At 37.5% G+C, this 25,432-nt stretch overlaps 1 protein-coding gene and 1 long non-coding RNA gene across 20 annotated transcripts in view; one reads left to right on the top strand and one right to left on the bottom strand.

The window, feature by feature from the left end:
- Positions 1-25,432, bottom strand: part of TENM3 (teneurin transmembrane protein 3) — a 2,732,592-nt gene that overhangs the window by 1,606,413 nt on the left and 1,100,747 nt on the right. The window lies entirely within an intron of this gene.
- Positions 23,579-25,432, top strand: part of LOC742938 (uncharacterized) — a 96,868-nt gene continuing 95,014 nt past the window's right edge. Inside the window, exon 1 of the long non-coding RNA XR_169542.4 lies at positions 23,579-23,652. This is a non-coding gene — a long non-coding RNA (uncharacterized LOC742938). The remainder of the gene's footprint in view (positions 23,653-25,432) is intronic.

Raw genomic sequence — 25,432 nt, 5'->3', positions numbered from 1 at the left:
ACCAACTGAGTCTTTTTCATGCCACATCCCTCTGAATTGGAGTCTCCTGCCTCCTTTTTCACTCATGAGGACCCTTGTGAGTACTTGGGTCCAAGAAGCTAATCCCAGAAAACCTTCCCATCTCAAGATCTTTATTCACACCTGCAAAGTCTCTTCCTTTTGCAGTGCAAGGTGGCATATTCATAGGTTCCGGGAATTAGGATGGGGACATCTTGGGGAAGGGGACATTACTCTTTCTACCACAGAGTCAGAGGAACTTAAGGCGGCCCAAGAAGACTTCACATGAGATGATGTTGGTGGTATCTTGTATGATAAACAGATTTCCACAGAGATTGCATATGTGTTAGGGGAAGGGAGAAAGGATGGATTCCAGGTAGAATGAGGCTTACACAAAACAGAGGCAAAGTCTTTCATCCATTGCTTCCTTGTTAAATATGCAATCTGCCAAATAAACAAACTGGGCTGACATTCCTAGTCATAGTGCTTTTTCTCACATCTGCTACTCTCCTGGAGGTTTTCACAGATTAATACCACATTTCCATACCTAGCCACATACTAAGGTTAAACCAGCTGATCTATTCAAAAGTTCCATTGTTTTCTCTCTCTTTAAAGCTGAATACAGTATTTTTTCTTGTTTAGAGTTCAAACAATCTTTTCATTATTCACAAGGGCTGAATAATGTAATAACTAGAAATAGTGCTGAAATACAATCTGCCTCCCCCTTAAGTCAACAAAGGTTTCCATCCTCTAATCCTATTGATGTGCATGAGCTATTTTCAAAATATTCATCTCCTTCAGTGGCCTACTTTGAGTTCAAAACCTCCCATCAGGCCACCATCAAGGTAGGGGTTGACTGAATGCAATCCATTTTTGTTTGCTTTTCATATGAAGGACAACATTCTCCAGTCTGGGTGAGGAGTATGTGAAAGTGAATCAAAAGCAGAATTAATAGGGACAATGAGGAGCAAGACTTAAGCCCATGATTATCCATTCAGACTGTCAATAAACTGCTGCCTCTAGCCTGCTTCATCAGTGTCCCTTTACAGAGTCCAGGTTTGGGGACATTCATAGCCAACTCCATACACCAACAGCATGGATTTATGCCAAGGACTATCCTGAAACAGGAATGTCAGGGGGCCTGGAGAGTGTAATCAAAACTGCCTCCATTGCACAACTGAAAACTAGTCATCCTGCTCCAGGCCAAAGCTGATTCAAGCTATCTGATGGTTCCAAGTTAGGTTGGATCCTTTTTTCCAGGTGTATGCAGCAAGATGTCTAAATCTGAGATTTACAAAGAGGTTTCTTACCACTTAGGGGTCTCAGATCAAGCTAGATAATTGCAATGTTCCCTGGAGAGAGTTGATATTTGGTAGTAGACTTAAACCTGTCTATTCTTAACTATCCCTCAGGCACGAGCAAGCCACAAATTTAACTAAACCTCAAAGGTAATGTGACTAACGTCAAGGGAGGTACAGTAACACAATGTGGTTGGGGCTGGTTTCCAAATCCTTCCTCTTAAATGTTATTTTACATGTATTCCTGTGTTTTTTCATTGTGGAAAAAAGTCTACTTGATATATATTATTTAGGAATATTTTTATGTTGCCTTTCTATAATAACATATTTCTGTTTCTTTTGTGTTTTGTCCCTCCCTCTGAATATGTCCCTACATTCTTGTGCTATTTCTTCGGATCCTTTCCTCAGTGACCTAGCCTAATTTCCAAGGATGGTTGCATTCCCACTTGCTTTTCAGATTTCTTATTGCCCTGATTTTTGCAAAGTTTGTATTTTTCTATTGTCTTTGTCTTTCTATGCATTGGGAATTTGGGCTATCATAAAAGTTTCCCTCAAAAAGTAACAATGCCGAGAGAATTTATTTAACAAATCATCCAGAAAGATTGTAAAATATATCCTATGACTATTTACATCTCAACATTCATGGCAGTGTCCAAGGATGTCTGAGGAACCCTCAGCATTTAAGCAAAAACCAATATTTAAATAGTGCCTGTCACCTGCCAAGCCCTGTGATGACAGCCAGGGATGTAAGCGTGAGATCTGAGTATAAGATGAGAGACTTAAAGATGAGTAAGATATGGTCCCTGCTACAAAGAAGAAAGTCCAGAAAGGACACAGATATACAAATAGTTATAATGCAATGTGATAAGTGCTTTTACAAATGTATGAACTAACTCCTTTGGGAACAGAGAGAGAGGAGCAATTAATTCAGCCTGAAGTAGTTCAGGGAAGCTTCAGATAAGAGGTCACATTTCAACTGGGCCTTGAAAGAAGAGTGGGACTTCACCAGGGACTTAAGGACATTGAAAGGATGGAAGGGAAAGAGGGAAAGTATACCACAAGTAGAAGGATCAGCATGAACAAGGGTTCAAGAAAGTTCAAGGCTCAGTCCCTGGCACATGATTAACTCTAATACGTGTCTTTGAATGAGTGAATGAATATGTGTCTGAAGACTTGTCTGCAATCTCTCTCTCACATCTCAAAGTATGGGTGTTTAGGTGTCAGAAGAGGAAAACCTTGTGGCTGATTGCATGCTGCTTCCAGGGATTTTTAGCTTGAGTCCCTCTGCCATGGTGACCACCACGGGCATGGAGGTAGAGGCTCTCTAAGAAAACGCTCACTTTCTTTCCTTTTTGAGGAATAACGAGGAGGGTACTTCGCATTCCTTAACTTAGCACCTGTAGCCTCTTTCTGTGCCAATGGGAAGCTGAATGGCAATGATGTGAATGCCTGATTTGTAGCCAGATGGTTAGTAACTAGCTAAAGTGGAAGGAATGGGTGGGGCATGCCAGGTAGTCAAAACAGCAGAATAAAAAGGCTTCTCGGACAAAGGGACCCTGCAAAATGGTCCTGGTGGCTGAACTGCAGAGAATAAGGGAAATACAGTTGTAGTGGCTCTAGAAAAAAGAGGTGGCGGCCAGTCCTTGCAATACTGTGGAGAACAAGTCAAAACAGAGGGCTAAGGGAGATGAGACAATTTGAAGTGGGTTAAGTAGGAGTTTACTATGAAAGGGTTCGCATTTCAAAATACAAATTACTCTGCCCCATGAAAGGCTGCGGATTGGAGGTTGGTACTTCAGTGGATGCTAGGACAGGAGTCTAGGGCACTTGTTCAATCAACAGAAGAGGGTAGCTTGAAGTCGGGGATGGCAGTGAAGCTGAAGAGAGATGGACAGATTTGAAAGAGACTTAGAAGGTAAAATAGAAAGTGTAAATGCCTACTACATATTTAAATATTGACTAATATTTGTCGAAACACGTAAATAATTTCAATTAGGATGTTCAGTGATTCCTTGACCCTTACAACAAATATTTACTGAGTACCAATTACTAGGCAAGTAAATGCGGCCAAGGCGCTGAGGACACAGATGAAGCCAGATCTAACGGAATTTGTATTCTGGTGGACAGGCAATAAGCAAATAGGACAGGATGATTTCACAGAGTGACAAGAAGTGGAGCAGCAAGACACCACTTCTGATCAGGTGTCAGGAAAGGCATGTCCCAGGAACACCTGAGTCACCTGAGTGGCAGGAAGTCAGCCATCTGGGGGAGCACAGAGATTCTCTCATCTTCAAGTTAGATTTCCTACCAGTCTCCTTATCGTCTTGCTGATCTCTCTCTCTTTTTTTTAGGCCTCAAAAAAGTTCCCCCCCGCCCCACACTTGTCTATGTTCTCAGGAGTCTCTCTACATTTAACTCCTCTGTGTCATAGCAGTGCAACCACTAGGGATCACAGAACATTTTGCTTCCTTCTGCCTCAGGGGCAGAAGGGACTCCTATTAGCCTTGAAAAAATTAAAAAAGAAAAACACAAACTTATCTCAATCTGCACCATACAAATTCTTTCAAAAGCTGTTTGTTTAAACAGATGTGTGATAAAACTGATAAAAACTTTACAATCTATTTTCTTTAAAAAAATTCGATTAACAGTTTAGCATACATTGAATTGCTGATTAATAATTTGATCACCTTAGTCGTATTAGAGTTGTTATTTTATGGGAATTCCAAATGTCTGGAGAAGTCATTTTCAAAAGGGTTATAGTTTTAAACGTATAGTTCTGTCCATTTTTAGAAATTTGTTTTTAATTACTCATTTATCTCTTTTTAAAAGTTATTCTAAGTTGAAATATTAAAGATGTTGCATATTAGGGGTTAATGATGTCTGGAATTCTTAAGTTTGAAATCTGCAAAAGATAAATGTTTAAATCAGTCTTTGTACATGCCTATATCTATATAGATATATCTTTACACATAGATAATATATTTTTATTTAGCAAGTACCATATGGTATCTTAGAGTACAGTGAAATTGCTTGGACTGCTTCTATTATAGTGTCTGTAATGTTCATTCTAATTTTCCATGTTCTTGTAGAGAAGGAATCTGAAACCTTGAGGGAAAAGAAAACATACAAATGCTATTAGAGTACACATTTTTGAGCAGCAGGAAGTCAGTAGTAAGTGTCAGAGATTGATCAGGATTGTGTTCTATATATAAACAATTGCCATCAGGTGTACCCTGGTACTAGGTCATCCATGCACCCAAGCAGTAATTTGAGCAATTTAGAATTTCAGGCAGCCTAGAGAGAGAATAAATTATTGAAAAGTTTAACTTCAAGTGTAAAATGTATCTTTCTGGCAGATTTCTCATAGAAACAGAATCTGTCCTTTCATATTAATTTAGATTTGTTTATTGAATCAGATTTTTAAATAATTTATCTACAACACACAAAAATGTATTGGTGTATCATTTGTTAAGCAAAATTATGAGGTGACCCATAAATGGAGAATAGATGTACATATATATTTGGTGTTTTCTACCTACAACAGGCCATAAAATGAGAAGAGCTTTATTACTGAAGAAATGTTGGGTTTTAACCAAACTTTGCTATATTTTTTATATTGTTGAAATCGAATCAAAATCAATAAAGATATAAGTACTGACTAAAACCATGGTTACAAGGTTATTTCTAGATGGCTACTCTAAATCCCACTGACTTTATTATTGGAAAATAGTTAAGAATTCATTCTAGAATCTAGAATCTCAGCTAGATTACATCTTTATTAGCTTGGTATCTACTTGAATCAAATGGAACATTCGTCACATCAGAGAATTCACTATCTGGCAAAGCTTGCTGGATCTCTTCAGACACATTCTTTTCTTTTTTTCTATTAGAGCTCCAAAGTTTTAAACTATATGATTACCTTTCCAAACCTCCCTTGAAAATGTGACCGTATGACAAAGTTATGACCAGGACTATCCAAGTGGAAATGATGTGTGCTACTCACAGGATGCACTCCTAAAACGAACAGGCTGTCCTGCACTGGCTCATTCCCACTGGCTGGGATGCAGATGTCTTGTCTGGAGCTGCTGCTGCCATCTTGAACCTAGAGATGAAAGCCTCTTTTTCCTTGTAGCATATGGCTGTTACATGAGAGACTGATACATTTCTATTTTTTAAATTCACTCAATTTGGGGATCCATTTAGTCTGTATTCTAATATATCCCTCTGTATCTGCATCTAGCTCTCTCAGATGCTCCTGACTTCAAAAATCTCACTCTTTATTTTATAATTTATGAAATTACCACTTTGATTAGGAATGAATTCTGATGGCCGGGCATGGTGGCTCATGCCGGTAATCCCAGAACTTAAGGAGGCTGAGACGGGCGGATCACCTGAGGTCAGGAGTTCAAGACCAGCCTGGCCAACTTATAGTGAAACCCCGTCTCTGCTACAAAATACAAAAATTAACTGGGCACGGTGCAGCATGCCTGTAGTCCCAGCCACTTGGGAATCTGAGGCAGGAGAATCGCTTGAACCTGGGAGTTGGAGGTTGCAGTGAGCCGAGATCACACCACTGCACTCCAGCCTGGGCAACAGAGCAAGACTCTGTCTCTCAAAAAAAAAAAAAAAAAAAGAAAAAAGAAAAAAGAAATGAGTTTTGAAGCATTTACATGAATTGTTAAACTTGTTATATTTTTTAGAGTCTCATGCCCTTCAGATGCAAATGAATGCTCTATTGTTTTAAAACTGAAATGAACTCTTGCTAAAGTTTTGGGGAAATATGGAGATGCCAGAAGTACACGTACAGATTCATTGTGTGGCTGAAATTTAGCTTTTCAGGAGGGCGTTTTTGACATTCAGTCTGCCAATGTGTCACAGGACAGATACGAAACCACGAATCATCTCAAAGGGATCTTCCGCTTACTACAGGGCTGTGACTGAACGTTGGAACTAATCAGAGAATGAGCAAGATAGAGCAAGAAAAGATGCACTCATGATTCAAAAATAGATACAAACATTTCTTCTTTGAAAAATGCCACCATATCATTTATGGCTTTTAGAAATCAAATTGTGATCTAAATCATATGAATAGACACTCATACCCTTTGTTTGCTTTTAAAATGGAAAACTCTATGAGGGCAGGGCCCATGTTTATTCCATCTATATTCCAAATATGTAACAGGAAGTCCAGGTCACAGGGACTTAGAAATGTTTGCTGAATGGCTGAGTTAATATCATGCTTTTTAATGCCACATTTCTCATTGGAAGCATCTTGTCTCTCTTTCTTCTGCAGTATGGCATCATAAGAGACTATGAGAGTGCAGAGCATACCCAGAACTTCTGAGGCTTACAAAGTGATAATAAGCTGAATTGGAAAGAATGGATAGGAAAGGAGATGGAAAAATAACCATAAAAATTACTCATGCATGGGATGTGGACCAGCAAGGATGATACTAGTTGATCCAAGGATGACCTAGAACTTGAATAATTAAGTAAACAGATAATCTAATGACTCCACAATTCTACTCTTGTGTATATACCCTCAAACATTGAAAAGAGATACTCAAATAAACCCATGCACATGTGTTTTCAGAGCTGCCTCAGTCACAAGAGCCAAAAGGTGGAAACAACCCAAATGCCCATCCGTGGAGCAATGGAGAAACAAACCGTGGTAGTTCCATGTGGTATATTCCATACATGTACAAGGGAATAATATTTAGCCATGAAAAGGAATAAACTGTGGATAAATGTTACAATGTGAATGAACCTTAAAAATATTATGCTGAGTGAAATAAGCCCAACATCGAAGGTCACCTATTGTATTATTTCATTTATGTGACAGACTCAGAATAGGTAAATTCATAGGAAAATAATGCTGACTGGTAGTATCCAGGGGCTGGGGGAAATGGGGAGAAACTGTTTAATAAGCAATCGGTTTCACTTTGGGGTGATGGGCATGTTTTAGAACTAAATAGAAGTTGGTCTTGCACGTTGTGAATATGCAAAATGACCCTCAGTTGTTCGCTTCAAAGTGGTTAATGTTATGTCATGTAAATTTCATCTCAATAAATTATTTTTTAACAGATAACCTATACCTTGGATTATCTTAGAGTTTCAATCAATGGCTTTTGAAGAAAAAACTTTTTTCATCCACGTCAGAGCAATTCTACCATTATTCCTTTATGTTATTCTGTTTCTTGACTATATTTATATCACAGTTATAATGATCAGTTCATTCCAAAGTGGGGGTCTAGATTTTCTTAATGAAAATATTAAATTTTTTAAAGTATGAGACTGAAAAAAAAATCATTTCGGGTATGATTAATGAGAGGTAGCTGAACATGGGAGAGCTCGTAAGCATTTCAGTGGCTCTTTTGGAGATCATATGGTGCAGACAATGTAACCAGTACCCAGAACTGGGCCTGGTCAGGGCTGCTGCAGATCAGGCACTGCCCCTCCTGTGAGCAGAGCACCACTTCTCTCCTGCCTTATGCAGGTGACCGTGTCCTCTACCCCGGACTCCAGGGAAGGTTTCTTCTCACTGTTACCCTCATAAAGGAGTTGGAAGATCCTGCTCACTTTCAAGGCAAGAGGCAGCTCATGAATTTTCATCACCTGCACAGATGCTGATACGGTCAAGGGGAGTTTCCACACCTCCTACTCCCTGAGAGGCAAAGTCGGAAAAGGGGGCACTTGTAAGTTTTATATTTTCAGTAAAGCTGTCAAAATGAATTAAGCATTAAGCATAGTAGAGGAAGGGAAGCAATGTTTTTGAGTTGAAGCTTAAAAATAAACAACTATCTGTATCATTAATATAATTATATGACTACAAATATTTTTACCAAATAATAATGTGCATGGGAAAAAGTAAGTTGGTTTCTAAAGAAATTGTTCACACACTTTATCTCTGAATGCCTTGAAATGGAGAAGGATTTCTGTTGGGGTGCTCCGAAGACCAGAGCTGCTGTGTATACTGATCAAATTATCCAGATAATGGCTTATGGGAGTATTGGCTAGAGAGTCTACAGTGCAAATATAATGAGAACGATAATAAAAACAATAACATTAGATTACATTGCTTGAATGTTCACTATGTCAAGTGCTTTAACTTCATTATTTAATTAAATAAGCATTCCTTTCTTGTATAATCTAGTAGTTAATCACACAGAACCTGGAACCAGGCAGTGTTTGCTTTCCAACTTTAACCTTTACTTAATCATCATAGCTCACTGCAGCCTCCAACTCCTGGGCTCTAGAGATCCTCCCACCTCAGCCTCCTGAGTAACTGGGACTACAGGCATGCACCACCACAATTGGCTATTTTTTTAAATTTTTTGTAGAAATGGGGTCTTGCTGTGTTCCCCAAGCTGATCTCAAACTCCTGTCCTCAAGTCATCCACCCGCTTCAGCCTCCAAATGTGTTGGGATTACAGGCGTGAGCCATCATCCAGCCTCGTCTTTAATCTTTATGCCTCAACCTCTTCATCTGTAAAATGGAAATAACAACTATACAGACCTCATGGGGCTGCTGTGAGAATTTAATGAGTTAATATACACAAAGAGCTTAGAAGGGTGCCTGGAACACAGCAAGCATCACATAAAGTGTAGCTATTGCTATTTTTCCTTAAAAGAAGCCCTGTCTTTGGATTTGCTAAACCTTGCTTGACATATACAAGTAAATCAAATTAGACATTAGACATAGGAATTTTTGAGAAACCACGAGCTTTCGTATCCATCCTTTACACCATACTGTAGTTGTGACTCTGAACTTGCTGCTTTTGTTGATGCCCCTTGAATGACCCAACCCTTTTCCTGCCTCTTGCTAAAGATCACAGGGAAGCTCACAAGAAGAGTGATAAAGCAGTCATTTTTTATGAAAAGAGCACTGACCAAAACAACTCCAAGAAACACAGAATCTCCCATGATTTATTTGAGACATTTTTTTTTCCTGCAATTGCAGATGTCATTTCCACAAATTTTCATTTTGGCATTTGGCACATGCATGTTATTTGAAAGCAATATTGCACATGTGCTGGCTGTTACCGCGACATTCTTTGGGGACTGCTTCACACAAATTAGGTGAGAACTTATCTTTGTAAAAGAATGTCTGTCACTGACAATTATGGTGATGCCCAGCCAATGCCCACATTGCGAATACAGAACGTCAACATGTATTTCTCAAGTTTTATGATTCAAGGAGGAAACATCAGGCTTGAATGGAAAAGAAACAGCTCCATCTTCCAACTGCCACAATTGTGCCCCCATTAGAAATGGTGGGGCCTGAATTCCACTAGTTAGCATAAGTCACATTTGAATAAAGAGGTGAACAAGCCACAATCCACTGCCATAAAATGGGTCACTGCTTTAATGAAAGAGGGGCTTGTTCTTAATTTATTTGGATCCCAAATCAAATTTGTAGTATTAGAGCCGTTTTTCTTTTTTTTGGACTTAGCAGTCTTTTTTGTTGCCTTGGAAAGGCTTGCTTTTGTGCTGAGCTGTTCAACTGAAGGTCTTTGTTAAGAAGATAACCAGGACTTTTAGGCTCACACACAGGCTTTTGCAAACTTTTCTATGGAATATTTTAACATACATAAGCAACCTTGAAATGTGTGCTTAAGGTTTGAGTTGAAGATGAAAGCCGAAACTCAAAGTGATGTTTAGTTTATTGATATTCACAGTGACAATTTTAATGTGTTTCTGGAAAACTTAGTATGAACCTTGGCCTTTCAAATTTAAGGTTAATATTTTTAAGTCAAAGCCCTAGAAGCAAACATTTAAAATAAGACTGTTTCTCCCATCATATTTGACATTTTCCTTGCAATTTCTTATATAATTTTTGAAAGCTATAATGTTACATACATAATGTACCAAATAAATGTTTACTTAATGTAGAAGGCGACATATGCAAAAATATTTTGGAAGGCATTATAAAGTTTTGAAATATTAACTTTAATATTTTAATGTGAATTCATGCAACCCTTTGAAACTCTGGCCAAACCAGTGGATTAGAAGAGCCTTCGGGAGAAAATCATTCTCATTAAGGCTTGAATATAGTATAGAATTTAAGTACTGTTTTGTCTTGTTTTCTCTTTCTGGTTGTGGGGACTAGGATAATTGCTCTGTTGGGCTAAGAAAAAAAAAAGGAGTTTGTCTTCTCTTTTCTCTACCAGCTCCCGTTTCTCTGCCAGTATTATGATCACACCAGTAGCTTGCTTCATAGCAGGTACAAAATAAAGCAATTTCCTCAGCTACCATCAAAGGCTGTCTGCAGGGTGTGGGATAACAGCAGAAGCCTCATCCTAGGATAATTTTGTCAATTCCACTCCCACTCATGCAGTGAAAACTCAGCTAGTAGCAGCTAATAGTAGCTAATAGTTACTGAGTACTTACTATATGCTAAGTGCTTTGCTTGGATTATTTCATCCAACTCTTGCACAATTAGCAATTCTGCTCCATTGCCACAGTGAAACTAGGCTATATTACGGCTATCAGCAGCTGATACATATGGAGCATTTACTATGTGCTAAATGCATTCCTTGCATTATCTCATTTAATCTTCACTCCAACCCTCTGGTCTTGTAATCACAGATGATTTTAGTTCTTTGTGATTTATTCGGAGAACATGGTCAGTTGTATTCACTTCTCCACCTCATGGAGGTCTGGTTCATACTGAGCTGCAATTTGCAAACAAGATGGCTAAGAAGATGATGAAGAAATAAAAGAAAGAAGAGGGAAGGTGGGAAGAAAGAAGAAAGATAAACTGCTTTATCAACTGCCTTCTAGGAGGGAAGACCCAGGCTTCATTTCTCTTAATTCTCATTGTAACCTTTAAGGGTGGTGTGTTTATTTTTCCCATGTTAAAACCAAGAAAATAGAAGCATGCTAAGGTTACATAATTCCATCAAGTCTCTATGATCTGCAAGTGAGTTGTCAAACAATAGAATCCTATGTGCAAAGCCCTGAGTTCACAGGCCTGGCAGACCCCCATTGCCATTGCCTGGCACTCTTGGGAACAGGCTGAGCCAAGGACCTTCCTCAAAGACAGGAAGCATAGCTAATGTCATAAGACCCTATGCTGGGGAGGAGCACCAGGAAGAGGATGGATGTTTAAATGTTGAAAGCACTTTTGCCTACTGGGGTATGGCATGGCCAGGAGAGGACAGCCATAGACATGGCCTATGGCAACTCACTCCACAGGAGCCAGCCCACTGGTTTTACAAAGCTTTGGCACTCAGCTCCTTCATCCTACCCAGGCATTAGACAGGGCCAATACCATGTGGACTCTGAGACACACGTGCTCTCCCCTTCCTTTGCCTCTATTTGCTGTGTTTTTCTCATATGGTCATTGTAGTACCCATCTTAGCATTGACAATGCCTCTATTTTCCTTAAAGAAAAAAACTGCGTTGCCTCTGGACTTTGAGCTTCTTGAGAGAAGGGACTTCCTTTATTTATTAATGAATCCCCAGGACTGTTCACAGAACCTGTTGACCCCGTATAAATATTTGTTGGATTAACACCATTCAGGTTGAACACAAATGCTGTATATGAAAAGACAGAGGATATCTATTAGACTAAGAGATGAGATGGGCTAGAAAAATATATATATATACACTGTTTCTGCATATATTTCAGTTAATGCCCTGGGCTGAACTTTTTTTTTTTTTTTTTTGTGATGAAGTCTTGCTCTGTTGCCCAGGCTAGAGTGAAGCAGTACAATCTTGGCTCATTGCAACCTCCTCCTCCTGGGTTCAAGGGATTCTCCCACCTCAGTTTCCCAAGTAGCTGGGATTACAGGCATGTGCCACCACGTCCAACTAATTTGTGCATTTTTAGTAAAGATAGAGTTTCACCGTGTTGGCCATGCTGGTCTCGAACTCCTGACCTCAAGAGATCTGCCCACCTCGACCTCCCAAAGTGCTGGGATTACAGGCGTGAACCACTGTGCCTGGCCAGCTGAGGTTTTCACAAACTTTCTTCAACCTTCCACATGCTGCTTCCTATTCTTCAAACTCCAACTGTAAGAGGGTGACCTTTGAGTAAGATCTGTCTTTGACACCGTGGCACTGTGTATTTCAGGGGCTAGCTGGGCTCACTGTGTATTTATTCCACGATTTCCAAGGCCAAGTTGTTAGTCACTTAAAATAGGGCATCCATTTTTATTTTATACCCAAATCACAAAAGATTGCTTAACGTCAAGCAGGCTTGTAGTGCTGTCTCCATAATCATCTCAGAAGATTTAAAGCACCAGAGGAAGCTGATAAATTCTGTTTAAAGCTAAGCATAAGCATGGTCTAATGTAGACTGAATCAATTCACTTAAAACATCCACCAGGAAAACACTTAAAAAGGTGATGGCTTTCTGCCCCTAAGCCCTAAGTAGCAGTCCTGAGTAGTAAGTTAAAATTAGAATTTGTTAAAAGTATGCAGTATGTTTATGAAGGGTAAGGGATATTTGAAAGCAATATTTAAATATTTTTAAAACATGTCTGATGCAGAAGAGAAGATTTCACTTTCTCTGTAGAGTTACTGAGGCGCAAGATAAGAGTAGGAAAGTTCACCCGGCCATGTATATTTTACTGCAAACATGTCATTTTAGACATCTTTCAAAATGTATCTGGAATATGGAAAACAGTCCTACTGAGCTATTGTTTGGCATAGCTCATTGACATATTTATGTTTGCGAAATCAATCAGATCAGGGCAACTGTGAGTTTTGGGGTTTTTTTTTTTTTTTTTTTTTTTTTCCTGTTTGAGAGAACAGAGTCTTGGAAATTTCAGTAAAAGTAAAAATAAAAGAAATGTGCAATGCATTTTGCCTATTATTTTGCCCTTAAAATTAAAAAAAAAAAGACAGAAAAAGGGAGAAATTAGGAGAATAATTTAGGGATCCAAAGATACCATAATAAGTGGCCAATGTGTAACAATATAAGGATACTGAAACATATCCCAGAAGCTGGTTCCAGGACCAGATTTTCATCCTACATGCTGTGAATTTTCAGAAAGTCAACAGCTATTAGACCCTCACATGTCTCTTCTAAAATGATGGCAAGAAACACAGTTCTCTGCTTCCCAGAACGGTCATGAGGATCCTATAACATACATAACGTATATAAAAGCATTGGAAAACACCACAACCACCATCACAAGAGTACCATAGACAAATGGAATTAAGGTTAACAATGTAAAGCAATTATTATTTAATTAGAACAAGCTATTGTCTCGGAGATTCCATGTAACTTGAACTTTTATTTCAATTTATTATATTCTTATTTTCTACACTCTGAGGAGAAGAGAAACACCTATTTGAAATGACATTTTTAGAAAATCATACTTGAATTTGATGTATCTTATATTCTCGCTCCACCTGGGGTAGAAGGAGGGTGGAGGGGTGAACGGTAAGCTTAACAAAAGCAGGCTTTCTTTTAAAATTAGAATCTCAAAGGAATAGATTTTTACAATAGTTACAATTCTTAGCCAAGATATAAATTTAATAATATAAGGGACAAAGGAAGGGAAGAATATTGGAATCGTTATGCGCAGGACTAGCAGAAGATTTTCTTGTAAAACAATGATAAAATGGAGAATTGTCTCCAGGCAGCAAAGAGTCATATCAAACCCTACCTTGGGAAAGTTTTCCAAAGTTGTATTTCTTTACTTTCTTAAACATCTTCTGGTATATCAATTCCAGCAATATTTTGGCAGCCTAAAATTACACCATCCTGACCTTGACATTAGTATTCAACAGCACTGATGAAAGAATGACAGCTTCTCCATCCTAGTGGGTGATCTTGCAAGCTTTTCCCTTCATGACTATGGAGTTTCTGTCAAATGTGCTTCCAGCTGAATGATCACATTCTTTTGAATTATGAAGTGGCTGCAAACTGTGCTAATTGGGTCCACACTGATGTCACTGATAAGGATTAAACAGCCTTGATTGTCGTAAGGTCACAAATATATGTAATTTCACTATACGTGTATATTCCTTTCAGCGTAATCCATAACTATAGCCATGCAGAATTCTTTCATTTAATTAAAATGGTCATTAAAAACATTAAGATGAATCAGAGGCAAATCACAAAGAGACGAATGGAATAGCTAAGAGCAACTGTAATGAAAGGTTAAATATCATGATTATTTTTTATTATTTATGAAGTGTGAACAGTATGCTTGGGAGTGCAGAAAATATTTAAGAGGGTTCCATCTTTGCCCAGAAGGATTGAGCTATAAATGCAGAAGAACAAAGAGCAAATATCAAGCCACAGAAATGTTGAGAAATAATGTCTTGAACGAATGTAGCTTTTCTTTTTGTGTATCACGAAATCTTTTCTACATTTAAAGACTTTCAGTGGTAAGCTTCTAAAAGGCAGGGACAAGACTAGAAGAATTTTGTACTCTAGCCAGAATACTGTAATTTACACATGGGCATTTATTAATTAATTACTGTTAGATATAAATGTAACAGTCCGTATGAGATTCTAGAAGACCGTAATGAACTTCTGCAACATAGTTCAGTGCTCTCTAGCCACAAAATTATACCGATATTTTAAACTGGTGAAATTTGAATAGAATAGTTGAAATTAGTAAATTATTAAAATAAGTTGCCAAGCTACTGAATATCAAAGTATAATAAATTACAATACTCTATTAAGAAACAAAATTGCCTACTCAGTTGCTTCATGAATTTAATATGGGTATGTTGAGTACTCTCAGTAAATAATGTTGTCATTGCATATTTTATACAAAAAGAGGTACAGAAACCAATATTTTCAAAACTTGAGATACTCTGCAATATGCAGGTTTAAAAAATACTAACTTGTCATATCAGCTTTTGTAGAAAAAAATACGAATAAGATTATGGTTGCCTTTAGTTTCTCTGATCTCATAAACCCTCCGCTAGACCCCAAATGCTTTCCTGAATTTGTCCTTCTTGTCGGGTTTTGATATTTGTATATATGTTTATCCTCTCTATAAGCAATAGAGAGTATATTATGTGTTTTATAATTTATAAAAATGATTTCTTAGTTACATATCCTTCAACTTGCTTTTCTCACTCAACATTAATTTGAGGATTATCAATATATCAATATTGATACGTGTAACTCTGGTTCATTCATTTTAGATTCTTTATAGTATTTCAATTATCTCATCATTTGTTTCTTCAGTTAATTAAATATTTATTGAGCACCTACTACATTCCAGGCATTCTTCTAGGTGATGAAGACTTAACAGCCAACAAAATAGAAGAAGTGGCTGCTATTGGAAAGCTTACTTCTTAGGGAGTGGATTCCAATGGATGCATCTGTTCTTCTGTGAATGCTTTCAAGTTTTTATCATTACAAACAGTGCTACTGCAAACAACCCTAAACACAATCACTTGTGTATTATTTAAGAGGGGAAATATAAGAAGTGGGATACAGGGTTTGTCCCTGAGGCCAACTTGTTATGTAAAGTGAGTAAGCTAAATTTACATGCCCATCCCGGATATAAGGGAACTCCCATCTATTCATATTCCCCCCACAGGGGTCTTGTTAAACTTCTGAACTTTCGCCTCCAGATGGGTCTGTAATGGTACTTCAGTGGCATTTGCATTTTGTTGATTCTAGGTGAGGTTGAGCATTCACTGTGTAATGATGGTCTCTTCATTTCTCTCTCATGGCTTATCTGTTTGTATTTATTGTCTATTTGTATATTAAGTTAGCTGTCTTTTTCATATTGATTTTCAGATGTTTTATGTGCTCTGGAAATTAATTTATTATTGCCCATATGGGTTGCTTTTGTCTCTGTGTGTGGCTTATATTTTTCCTTTTTAACAACATACTGTTGTCTTGCAAAAGGTATTTCATTTCAATGCAATGATAGTTACTAATATTGTTTGTTAGGAGTCTGTATTCTTCATTTTTAAGGAAATTATCACTTACCTCAATGTCATAAGACATGCTGCTCTATTTTCTAAATGTATTAAAATTTGATTTTTAATATTTGTATCTTTACCTCATCAAAAATATAACTTATATTTGAAAAAAGGGGCTAGGTTTATTTCATTTTTCCATATGCGTAACTATGTTAGTTACCATGATGGTAGTTACTACGAATGTTCATCACTCCTCTAGTTCTCTTCTCTCTGGGCCCACGAGAGGAGAGGAGTGCTCTTTGCAACTGGATGTGTCCACGTGGCTCGCTTTGACCAATGGACTATGAGCAGAAGGATGTGTGTATACATTTAATGTAATGAGACTGGATCCAGAAAATAAGTAGAGAATTGGCTTTCTGCCTAGGTTCCCTCTGAGCAAATTTATAAAGTGGGTGAAGCTTTTTTGGATGTACCCGTATCGTTCTTCTGTCTCTGTCATCTACTGCCTATCCGCTTGTTATCAGGTACTCTCTCAAGGTAGCGTATTATTAAAGCACTGTCTGTATTGACAAGACTTTATCCTCTGCCCTTATCTCTTCACCCTCCACCCAAAAGCAAAGTATAGTAAAACAAACCTATCCTAAAATCCACTCTCCAAAGAACGCTACAGTCTCCCAGTTATAACTATTGGATAGGAAAATTACTAAGAAATTCACTGCTTCCTTTTTTCCAGCAGTGAGGTCATAGTGACAAGATATTTGCATTCTTATAGGGAATAATAAGGCTTCAAAAATCCACAGAAATGAATTTCAAAAGATTTGAATTTAAGCAGACTTTGTTTTAAAAAACAGTCCTACCACTTACAAGCTGTGTGACTTTGGACAAGCTTCTCAACCACTCTATACCTCAGCATTCTCATCTTTGCAACAGAGATAATAATACCTAGATTACAGTGTTGATATGAGAATTAAAATCAATTGTGTCCATACTGAATGCTTTGTAGAGTGCCTGGCACATAGTAAGTACTCATAAATGAGGCTATATGTATTATGATGTTATTGTTGCTCTTACAATTGTAATAGTGATTGTGCTATGCCTTGAGGTTAGGAGAACAGAAGTTTTAGGGTAGAGTACTTTCCTGATATCACAAGACATCCCTAATATCACAACAGGCAGGCAGCTTTCTGCTTTGTCCATTGAGAAAAATTGCTTATTTGAGTATTATCTTTTTTGAGGCTTCAGAGGTAATACAAGGAGTTGAGAATTGGCTATATATATATACACACACATATATATATATATATATATATATATATATATATATATATATATGGATATATTTTTGAGACAGGGTCTCACTCTGTTGCCCAGGCTGGAGTGCAGTGGCCCAATCCTAGTTCCCTGTAGCCTCAAACTTCTGGGCTCAAGCAATCCTCCTGCCTCAGCCTCCTGAGTAGCTAGGACTACAGGTGCAGACCATCAGGTTTGACATATTCTTCAAACATTTCATTATTTTTGGAGATAGGGTCTTGCTATGTTGCCCAGGCTAATCTCAAACTCGCAAAGTGCTGGGATTACAAAAGTGAGCCACTGTGCCCCGTCCTGGTTATTTATTAAAAGTAATTATTGCTAATTAACCTGGCAAAAGTATATTATTTTTAAAGAAATAGAGATATTTGCCAACAAGTAACATTTTCACCATCTTTTCATTCTTCTTCTACATTGATAACTAAGTCAAAAATAATCTGCTAAATTTCTGGAAAACTTTGTACCATTCTCCCTTGGAAAAAAAGGTTTCCTTTCATAGGTCCATTTCATATCTTCCAAAAAAGATGAACCTAGCTAGAGTTTTACATAATAAGAGGTGAAACGTGTAAGTTTTCATGAAAGTAATGAAATATTTTAGATTCTGATTTTATGTCACCTAAAAGGTTTTTTAAAAATCTCTCTCAAGTTTTTAGAAATAATTCTACCTTCTTCAAAATAAACCAAATAAACTTCCTTGTTTATGTGATTTCTTGTGGAAAGACACTATATCTAATCCTCTCCCTTTTAATTTCATAGACTCATAGAAGTCAGATTATTTTTAAAGTTTATATTATGAATTGTTAAAGACTAAGCAAGATGTATTTCTAAAAATTGAAACGGGGACAGTTGAAATACAAATCAATAAAAGATGAAAGTATTTTTAGTGATTAAATTAAATGACTAAGGGATTAAACTCATCCTAAGAACAGTTAATGGTGCTGATTGTTCAGGTCTCATTATGCCATAAATTATTAATTTATTTTCAAATAAGGAACATGTGAGACTTAATTAATTTTTACAAAATGTTTGATGATGTTATTATTAGAGGAAGTGTGGATCAATATTATTATTACTTTAATTATTCAGTGTGATTACAACTTTCCTTGAATCTGCTTAGTTTGGACTTAAGTTATTTTATTTTTTTTTAAATGGAGTTTCACTCTTGTTGCCCAGGCTGGGGTGCAATGGCACGATCTTGGCTCACTGCAACCTCCACCTCCTGGGTTCAAGTGATTCTCCTGCCTTAGCCCCCTGAGGAGCTGGGATTACAGGAGTGCACCATCATGCCGAGCTAATTTTGTATTTTTAGTAGCGACAGGGTTTCACCATGTTGGCCAAGCTGGTCTCAAACTCCTGACCTCAAGTGATCTGCCCACCTCGGCCTCCCAAAGTGCTGGGATTACAGGTGTGAGCCACTGTGCCCGGCATCATAACTTTTATAAGTTTTTATAATTTGGTCTGCATTGATAAGAAATAAACGAGACCTGAAATCATCACTATCTTTATATGAACACTATGGAAAAATTAATTTCAAGACCAAATACGTCAGCCTGAACTTGACTCACAAGTACTTTTGTGTTAATGCTTTACCTGTAAAACTTTCTCAGCTGACTAACATAATAAACCTAGGAATAATATTGTATACTGCTATACTACTTTTCAGTTTACAAAGTGCATTTTTGGGCATTAGTGCATTTAATCTTGGCAAAGTCTTTTGAGGTAAGGAGGAAGACAGGGCACGCCATTTCAGAGATGAGAAAACTGAGGCCCAGCGAATTCTCCTACAAACCAGGCTTATGAGCATTTCTAGAATGAGAACTCATTTTTTTCTGACGCCCTGGAGCCTAGATCCCTGTGCATATTACTATGACAACACAGGAGTATGCAAATGTGTGTATGTATATGTGTGTGTGTGCGTGTGTACATATTTCTTTCACCTGTGACCAAAAAGGAGAACCGCAGTAAATAGTTCCAGCACGCTTTTGCATGGTTTAAGGCATTTTATAGTCATTCATTAAGACTTTAATTTGGAGACATCAGCAAAGGCAATAAAACTCACAAGATTAATTGCTAAATTAGAAGGAAGATGGACTTAAAGTTAAATTTTACTTCTAATTCTTACTTGAATATGCTCTTTTGTCATTTTAAGATACAAATTGGGAAAAGGCTAGCATATGATTCTTTTTACACTGGAGTCTACACTTTACACTTTGGGATGTGTGGAAACTAACTTTGTTTTTCGACAGGGCAAAAGAGAGTCCAGGAATCTTTATGTTGAGCCAAAGTCCCTTCAAGTTAATAATTATTATTTGTGTTTATACCAGAACAAAATAAAACAATAGTTTACTATATCTGAAAGATCAGAGAAGCTTAATATAGCACCAAATCAACCCTTGCTAAGAGATTCCAGATGGCCAGGGACTAGAGGCTGCAGAGGAAGCTGGGGGAGGCGTATTGCCCTGAATGCTACCACAGTTAATATGAACAGCATGACGGTGACATTACTTTCACAAAAAATGCTAATAATCTGGAAGGTTTGCATCACTATACCATGTGAACTTTTTTTAATATAATCTCCACTTCTGTTGGAATTGTTTGGATCATGAAGAACATTAATTCTACTGCTTCTCATTTTTTTCATTTATGTTAAATGATTAGAAATACAAAATCATATCCAGTACCTAAATGACTATAGTTGCAAAGGATATGTTTATAAGGTTCACTTAAATTATGAAAATATCTTTCACATAATACGAGCTTCTTTCTCTAAAAAGAATCAGCATTGAGTCTTCCTCCTTATTATCTTGATGAGTCAGCTTGTTAAATGAGTAATTTGTTAATGAGATAATTGCACCTTGAAAAATTTCTATCACATATGCAATTTGTAAAGGATGCTTTTAATACGTGACTTTAAAAATTGTCCCCATCAGAGATTCATTGATATAGAAAGTGAGGCAGGTATACTTATCATTGCAATAATACAGAGAAAACTGTATCATTGCATAGATGAACAAGCAAATAGCTTAAGAACTACGTTGGAGATGTTCAATTTATAAATATTGTTCTTAAAGTTTATTTTAAAATGTAATATTGCTTCTTCATCCCTATCATCAAAGAATATCAGTTAAATTTCCAATAATCGAAAACAAACTAAGTACATTAAATCAAAAGAACAATTGTGATCAGTGTAAGTAATAATTTTTCAGTTGTACCCTGTGAAACCTCAGGGATTTGATGTTTTGAAAAGAATCCACTTTTGTGAATAATGTTTATGCATTAATTTGGTAGTGTATGAGCCAATTTAAAAGACTACGTACTCTAACTGTGCTGACTCTCATCCACAACATAGAGCGCTCACTTCTGCACAATACTTGGTGTTGAAGCTACTTCCTGGAGCCTTTCAGTGACTAATGGTGACTCTCCTTAACGTGTTATTCTCCCTCCTGTGGTACAAACATGCGTAATCTGATTACCATTGGCATTTGCTCTTTGTAAGACTGTAATTATAACACCAGTCAAAGGCTTGTTTAAAATATTTCTGTTCAGTGCAGTTTTTCCAAGGTCAAGTTGTGATAAGTGGGGTAGAAGATGTTGGATCAATTTGAACACTATTGAGAGGGCTGCCGCATTTAGAGTTAAAATTAACGAGGATCCTATTTATGCGACTTCATCACAGCAACTCAAGAACTCTCCTGAAAACGCATCTCTAGTTTTTGTTTTTTAATGAAATGAAGAGCTTCATATTTGCTAAGAGGCATGCTGTTCAAGCAGCAGGGCCGGTGAGAGAGACGCCCTCTCAATGAAGATGAGGAAAGGGAGAATCCGACTGGCAGCCTGGACAGAGGAAGGGAAAATAGAATTAACAGAGGTTTTTGAACCAGAGGAGATATTTCAAGGTACAAGAAGGTCATATCAAAAAGGACAAGCAATGAAGAGATTCAAGGAGGCGGAAAGGCAGCATTAGGAAAGCGAGAACGGAAAATCATCTCAGCAGCCACATCCTGGAGCGAGATGATGGAAGGGGAAGCCAGGGAGCAGATAAGATCGGTATCCAACTGCCATTCAATAATTCTTACAAGGAAGAATTCACTAAAGTGGAAGCAACATGGGGTGTGCCACCGGAGCCTGGAAATTTCGTGATTTCTTTTTATTTATGGAGTATTTCCAAATTCCTTCTGGATGGACGCAAATTTTATCATGAGCCTTGGCAGGAAGTTTAACCCACAGATTCAATATATTACAAATTCATGAACAGAATATTTCAAAGGCACACCTCCATCAGCTTTAGAACTATGAAAAAAAGATCATAGGGATATCTTTTTCTTTTAGTGTTTCTCAAAACATAATTTGCACAAAATATTTTGTAAGAAACTCCTGATTGAAGGAGAAAAGAAAACAAAACACAGGACATGGCTGTGGCTACATAAAGGCCAATTCAGTTTATAATTTGTGAGGTAGAACCAGGCAGTGGAGTGTCAAATTTCAGAGCATGGGCCACCCTAAAGTTGGAGGTAAATCTTGGCCCCATCAATTTCTAGTTGAGTGGCATGAAGCCACTTAAATTACTCACTGCTTCAGTTGTTCAGATGTAAAATGAGGATAGAATTCTGCATAATTTAGTCATTGTGAGAATTAAAGAAGTTAATACCAACAAAACCGTTGGAATTGCACTCAGCTTGTAGTAACACTTAATATCATCTATTAGGCATTGATAACTTTGTAATTCAAACCACGATTCAGCATCAACTCTGATTTTTATTCCTATTAGCACCAACAATGAAGAAAGTTAGCATGTGTGTATATATATGCTGTGTACATATGCATACAGCATAGCAATATAATGTATAATGATAACATATAAAACTCTTATTCTGACAGTTTTTTTAAAAATGCCATTGCTTTGAGTGGGGCTTGCACATGTATTTTCATGTCATGATTAAACGTATCATACTTTTAATTACAAAAAAAATCTAAAAACCCCTGTTCAAGTTGTTCATTATCAGTTTTCAGAGCAATATTAAAGGCCACAGTCCCAGTCGCTAAGCAAGTTCTTGGTATGAGAATAGTAAATTTAAATAGCACAATATGGATAGGCTAGATAAAAGGGAGAACATTGCTGCAGGCCATCTTAATTCATTTTTCCTTTGAATTAAATCCTTGAGTCAGAAAGCAGAAGATGGAATGGTTGGGAAATTCTCAGTTATAATGTCAACGAGTTAAAAGGCTCACATATAGAATTCCCACCTGAAACTGTAGAAATCTTTATCAATGCTACCCCAAACTGGTTACTAGAACTCTGATTAAAGTCATTTAATTTGCTGAGGTGGTGTTTGATAAAATCTAGGGGTTTCTGATGGCTAGTGTCTATTATATTTTGAACATAACTACTCTTCCAGTGACCTTAATCAGCCCTGTCCAGTTGAATTGTCAGAAGCTGTTTATATTAGTTTTCTGGATCTACTGTAGTGTCTGACATTGGTGCTGGACACATGAGTAGGGGCATAATACTTACATAGTATTAACCCATGCCATGGCAAGGTAAATAGCCACTCCAGGGTTCTTGGTAATTTTTAATTACCTGGTAGATGATTGCTATAATTACATAAGACACAACAAAATGAGAAGATGAGAAAACTTAGTGTGAATTATAAGAGATCTTATAAATCTCAAGTGGAAAAATGAAGTATATTGGTAGAATCTAGAAGACAGCCCAAGGAGAATGTGAAAGAAAATAAAATTTGGGAATAACGGACAAAGGAACTCATGGAAATAACATGTAATAATGTCATGAAGAATGAACCAGAGCTGATGAGCAGTCAGGCAGAGTTGTATTCCATTTAAAACATCACCACCAACAACACAATCTCAATGCAGCTATATTTTCAAGACATAAGGGATGTAGAGCCAGGACTATTAGTGTGCATCAGAAGGAAAACATACAGAACACTCTATTTATAATTCCAGGGGTTGGCAAGGTATTTAATGAAGCACCGAGAGTTCTCAGTAGCCACCACCTCCCACGCCGTCCTCCTGTCTGCGGGCTTGCATTTAGCCACCAGTGCTGAAATAGTGCCTGTCCCATGGAACCATCACCCCTCAGAACTGAGCCTGGATGTCAGCCGTGGCCATGATGGCTCCGTCTCATTCTGTCACAGATCGTCTTTATAAGCCAGACATGTCAGTGCTATAAACTGATGAGGTAAGTAGTGATTAAGGCTAAGTGGATCTTGTTAATTCAGCAACACTTTAAAATAATTGAACATGAATAAAATGGCAAATTATAATCAAAGTCCTTTGGGAATACATTTGAAAGCTACATAATGCTACAGGAGTTCATCATGACTAATACTATTATAATTAATATTAAATGATAAAATAATGACTGGCTTTTATTCTTAGCTCAAATTGTCATGCTAGCAAAGGGATGCTTTGGCTTTGACATTGGAGTGAAGGGTGGGGACAAAGGCGACGGAGAACGAAAGCAATCATTTTGTATTGCAATTTTTAAAGCTCGGCGTTTTTCCTTTTGAATTGCTTTGTTGGCTGATTCGGTATTTGGACCAAGACATTTTCCATCATGCTATGATGTTCAAAAAGAACAGAGGTGAGGGTAATAGTCTCCTGAAGTGAATTCTGAGGTTTTAAAGCCCAAACGTACAGGAGGCAATAACATGTTTGCTTTAAGAGCTTTTGAGATGTAAGTAGTGACCTTTGTGTTTCCAATAATGTCTGATAATTGAATGTAGACAGTGCGTATTGGAAAATAAGGTACTTGTAAGGCAAGGATCTTATTCAGCTAGCCCTTATAATTGAGGGGCACAGTTTATCTGAGATTGTGAGCCCTGCCTCAAAGAACCTCAATAATCATAAGCAGTGGGGGATTGCCACTTTCTATAGCGAGGGCAGTGCAATTCTTGCCGCAGGTCACTCGGAACAGAAATAAAGAAACAAACCGCAGCAGAAGGCGTTTCGCAGGATATTGCCCCTGGGAAAATGGGTGGCAACACCAAATTCCTGAAGATGGAGTGAACATCTGTGATGGTGTTTTTAGTGTGCTTTTGAAACTGATTATAATCTAAGAATTAGGTGGTAGAAAAGAGAAGCAGAGCAGCACAGAAGAAACAGATACATTTTACAAAAAATTTAGAAATCACATGCAAAAGTAAAGCCTCCAAGAAATAGATGACTTGGAAGTGAAGAGCCTGTGCAGCTTTTCAAAGGGATGGATGCTTTTTGGCTGTATAATACTGAAGATGGCTTGAGTTCTTCAAAGTAGGAACTGACAGTCCACAGTGATTTGTTTGTTTAATGACTATGATTTACCACTTCTCTGAGAGTTGTTTGTTACCGTGACACATTTAGGTCAAGAGAAATGAGCCCTCAGTTCAAATACAGGTCTCTGTCCTTTAGTGAACCACAGAAATGGAGCCTACCCCTTCAGCGATTTTAAACCTCAAGGTATTAATAGTAGTTTCAGCCATGTGTCTCATATTCCATCCACATCCTTTTTGCTGAATGTACTTTATATACTGTCTTTACTATGGTGTGTCGAATGGTTCAGCTTTCACTTCAATGGAATGGCTGTAGTTACATGTGGGTTCGCTTTAAAGCAACTGAAAAAAAGAACTACAATCTCTGTTTTCCAATTTCAAAAAATAATCAACAGAAACACACCATCTGCAACTCCCATTTACCTGGCTTCTGAAAAATAAAAATTTCCTACAGATAAAGAATGAAATGTTGTGGTAGATTTTACAAGTCTGAATTCTTCTTTGTAACTAGACTGGGTGAGATGCTTAGATGCTTTCCACATGACAATTTAAACTTTAGCTTATTCCTTCCTTCCTTTTTTTTTTTTGGAAAGAGTCTCACTGTATCACCCAGGCTGGAGTGCAGTGGCGGGATCTCGGCTCATTGCAATCTCCGCCTCCCAGGTTCAAGGGACTCTCATGTCTCAGCCTTCTGCGTAGCTGGGACTA

The sequence above is a fragment of the Pan troglodytes genome, chromosome 3 (assembly GCF_028858775.2).
Source record: "Pan troglodytes isolate AG18354 chromosome 3, NHGRI_mPanTro3-v2.0_pri, whole genome shotgun sequence".
Classification (NCBI taxonomy): domain Eukaryota; kingdom Metazoa; phylum Chordata; class Mammalia; order Primates; family Hominidae; genus Pan; species Pan troglodytes.
Note: the sequence above shows the minus strand (reverse complement) of the source record. Positions and strands in the feature narration are given on the sequence as shown.